Genomic DNA, 4,441 nt, shown 5'->3' on the forward strand with positions numbered 1-4,441 from the left:
AAAAAAAAAAAAAAAAAAGTCAAGTTTGATTTTCCAAGCATATTGTTATTGTTTATATTTACAGGTATGAGTATTTATAGACACATCACACCTATACTAGTATCAAATATGATACATCTGAACTATTACTATACTTGAGTGTTAACACAAGTCTCTGAGGAATGCACAGTAATAGAACTGCTGTTATTTAGGATTACTGATCCCCTATTGTCTTGCACTTAAAAGATGTTAATGAAAGATGATGACAGGATTGTGAACACACCAACCTCTCTGAGAACAAATTCATTATATCCAGTTTTCTACAAAAGACAAATGAGGATCATTACAAAAGGATTCACAAATTCCTCTGGATTTCCAGTTCTCCTAGATAAGTTGAAATATTATTCACACTACACAAAATTAGTTTACATACAAACTTCATTTATTAAGGAGATGGGGGTCTCACTATATTGCCCAGGGTGGTCTCTAATTCCTTATCTCAAGTGATGCTCCTACCTCAGCCTCCCAAAATGCTGGGATTACAGGTTTGGGCCACTGTGCCTGGCCTACACACCTCCTAAGGAAAAAAACTGAAGAAAACTATATGTGTGTTTATCTATTATCTGTCCGGCCACCATGGAGTTCTTGACATGTATTCAACATACAGGCCCTGTCCTCAAGGTCATTCTTATTTTAATCAGTTCGAATTAAATCTAGTCCTCCATTATTAACTCCAAAAGTAACTTTTATTTTGCTAGATAAAGCCACATTCTGCCCTTTCAAAATATATGTGTAATACTCTAAAAACGGGTTTATGTGCCTTAGAGATATCAATAATGTGTTATGCTCCCCCTATTGACTAATATTCAAAATAACAATGAACTCCCCAGGGGTTGCCGTTGAAGTGCTGGGGTTCAAAAATATGTTGGTGATTTTTATATTTAAAAACATGAGCTGAATCAACAGCTGTCAGGCAAAGCTGCCATATAATGCTCAGATTCCATCAAAACAGGAAAAATTTAAGTTGACAAATGACAAACTGAAGAGCAAAAAAAAAAAAAAAAAAAAAAAAAAAAGGTGCTGAAGCCTTGAAACACTGAACAATGCAGAAATAAAGCCAAAAGCAAAGAACAGCAAGAAACAGAGCAACATCCTTTAACTGACACAATGGCATGTAATCAATTTCATGTTAATAGCCCTTAAGGGGGTAAGAATTATTTCCCTACCTCCTGTGCCAACCTCAAGCTGTTTCCTAAGGAAGCCAAATAATGGTGATCAACAATGTCTGGAGAATTAATAAAATAAATTAAGAATAAAGATCCATGTTGGCCGGGCACAGTGGCTCACGCCTGTAATTCCAACACTTTGGAAGGCGGAGGCAGATGGATCACAAGGTCAAAAGATCGAGACCATCCTGGCCAACATGGCAAAGCCCCGTCTCTACTAAAAATACAAAAATTAGCTGGACGTGGTGGAGGGCATCTGTAGCGTAGTCCCAGCTACTCTGGAGGCCAAGGCAGGAGAATCGCTTGAACCTGGGAGTTGGAGGTTGCAGTGACCGGAGATCGTGCCACTGCACTCCAGCCTTACGGCACAGTGAGGCTCCATCTCGAAAAAGGAAAAAATATCTATGAACAATACAAAAATTATCCATGCATAAAAAAGAAAAAGAAAAAAGAAAAATCTGTGTCAAGTAATATAAGTCAGAGATCTATTTATAATTATTTGGGGCCAGTTTCAAAGGAACTTTAATTCGGCACCCTCATAAGTATGTAAAATCACCTAAATTCATCACAGATACTTATGTATGTTTAAAGAAATACGCGTTCAGCTCAAATAGGAAGCTGAAAGATGGGAGAAGACTCATGGACTATGCACACAAATCTACGTACACACAAATCAGCCTGCATTTGCCGCTCTCCGCTGAGGGAAGAAGCTAGCTTTGGAGTCAGAACTAACAGAAAGTTGCGTATGATCTTGGACAAGTAACCTAACCTCTAGTGTCTTCTCTGTACAACAGGGTTAACAGCACTTTCACCATAGAGATGCTGTGAGGATTAAGTGCACATAGCATGGGCTTAGTAAACGTTAGCTGTTATTATCCAAAAGAAACAGCTGAGTCCACACTGAAGTAACTGTTTGCAGTCTGAGTACCATTCAGGAAAACGATGTGTTTTTACTACCTGTGGAGACTTCTCCAAAACCGCTCACTTCTTCGGGAGGAGATAACTCCTGGTTCCCCATCACAGACGGTCATTCCTACTATCCTCTGCCCTCTCCGCTCCTATCCCGCCACCGCAGGGCTAGGGGGAAGCAGCGCTCACCTCGGTGCGGCGCTTACTGGGTGCAAGGCACTGCTGTGGCACCTTGCACACACTGAATCATTCGGAGCTCACAGCAACTTTACGGGCAAGTACTACTATCCCCACTTCACAGCCAGGGAAATTGAACGGTTTTCTTCTTCCAGCTTTTTGTGAGGACATCAAATCCACTAAGTTCTACTTTGCCAAGGTAATTCATGCTTGACACGTCCGCTCATGACTACGCGATTCTGCAAAGTGGGGCAAATGCCCTAATAAGATCAAGTCTGCAAGCAGATTCTTCTAGCGACAGTCCAAAATTTCCAAGTTTGTCCTAACCAAACGAATACACGAAGAGAGCCTTCAAAATAAACCGGGGCGCGTTCTCTGCGGGAGGGGCCGAGCTGCAACTGGCTGCACAGCCCGCGAAGCACCGCGAGGGCGCGGCCAGCGGGGAGCGCAAACCGCGTCGGTGCCTTAGTCCAGGAGCCACAGCCTGGGCCACGGCAATTGACTGCGAACCCACAACAAACCATTCCCACCGACGTTGTCACGCGCCGGGGGGGAAGTGGCCACCGCGCCCCGCAGGGGTCAGAAGAAACCACGGAGAGGAAGAGTGAGGGCAGGCGTGGAGAATTCCTCCCCAGCACTGCGCATCGTCCAGGGCACTGCCCGCCCCGTGCGGCCGCTCCCCACGCACCGCTGGCCACAAGTCCCTGCTCCCCGGAGCGTAAACACCGCCCCACCAGCGCCGCCCTCTCAAGCCCGGAGGTCCCTGTGGCTGGAGTGACCCCGGCCGGGAAGCAGGCACTGGCACCCCGCGCCGCACCGACGGGCGCCGCGCAGCCTGCAGAGCCCGCGGCCCCGGCGGGCTGCAGCGCCGCAGGGCTGGGCCGGCACGTACCTCGGTGGCGGTGTGTCCAACGGAGATCCACCCGCGGCAAGTTGGAGGAAAGCGGCGGAAAGTTTCCCCGCCCAGCGCTCGGCGACGGCGAGCTCCGGCAGCTGCTTCGCCGCGGCACAACTACGCCATCCGGACCCGCCGGGGACTCCCACCTCCTGCAGGGAGCTCCGGGAAACGCGCAGGGAAAGTGGCCGGGCGCGAGAGCAGCCGATGCCCTCCCTCACTCTCTGGGAAGAGGAAAGTGCCGCTCCGCGTCCCCGAAACCCTCGATTACCCCCATCGGGCCGACCGGGCGCACTGGCCCTCCCTCGTACACACGCGGGCGGGGACGGGCAGGACGCCACAGCAATCAGCGTGCGGGGGGAAGGGCGCTTCTCAGCCAGCCCCACCGGGGGCTCTCGGCCGCCCAGAAACTCCTCCTCCCGCCTCCTCTCTCCTCCCCCTTTGCCTCCGCGGCTGATGGGTGAGCCCCGAACGCTGCTCGAGCTTGGGTTTCCCTTCGGGCCGAGGAGGCAAAGAGAGAAGGGGCTCCGGGCGCTGCCAGGCTCAGCGCACCCGGGTTGGGGCGGCCCCTGTCCTGGGGGAAGCGCGGGGGAGACGAGGGCGCGAGGAGCTGCAGGACTCGCTCCCTCAAACTATGTCCTTCGAACTTTCCAGGGCTCCCTGGAGGAGTTGGTTTGCATTTGGTTCCTTGGTCTTGATATAGAAGTTCTGAAACCTCAGATAATCTGATCACAGCCTCTTGCCCTCTCCCCAGTACCCCTCCCCCCCGGCTATGCACACATTCATTCTGTCCCTGTGTTTTTTTCCCAACCTCCGGTCCTTCTTCTTGTCGTGCTCTGATGGTGGGCGCCGGTGGAGTCTTGCCTCTTCTTCTCTAGCAGCTGAGACTGCTTTACCAAGCCGTTTCCCTGCTAGTTCAATAAATTAATCCAAATAATGGAGCAAGATCAGCATTACCGGCGTTACTCTAAGATGGGCGCCATAAGAACGACAGACAGGTCGGCGGGGCAACGTCCTGAGTACCTGTGCCTGTCAAGTGCACGCTGCCAAAGTTGAATGCAGGCATCAGAACACCACTTTGATACTGTTGCTTATACCCAGTTTTTCTATTAAAAAGTATACTTAAGTAACAACATTGTTTTACAAACAGGCAGGTCAAATGACCATGGACTGATAGGTTTCAAAGACCAGTCCTGACTACTGTGCGACCTTCCACAAATGGCTACCGGCTAACACTAATCAAGACTCAGTTCAG

General features: G+C 49.6%; 1 protein-coding gene across 4 annotated transcripts in view; it reads right to left on the reverse strand.

Annotated features, from left to right (window-relative positions):
* TGFBR3 (transforming growth factor beta receptor 3) overlaps positions 1 to 3,578 on the reverse strand; it is a 222,546-nt gene extending 218,968 nt beyond the window's left edge. For 3 of the 4 annotated variants that reach the window (XM_017544140.1, XM_017544136.2, XM_017544139.2), the window contains exon 1: positions 3,184 to 3,578. The gene's annotated coding sequence lies outside the window, so the exon portion shown is untranslated. The remainder of the gene's footprint in view (positions 1 to 3,183) is intronic. The other variant, XM_017544137.2, reaches the window with a different exon arrangement.
* Positions 3,579 to 4,441: the final 863 nt, after the last annotated feature.

The sequence above is a fragment of the Cebus imitator genome, unplaced genomic scaffold (assembly GCF_001604975.1).
Source record: "Cebus imitator isolate Cc_AM_T3 unplaced genomic scaffold, Cebus_imitator-1.0 Scaffold166, whole genome shotgun sequence".
NCBI lineage: Eukaryota > Metazoa > Chordata > Mammalia > Primates > Cebidae > Cebus > Cebus imitator.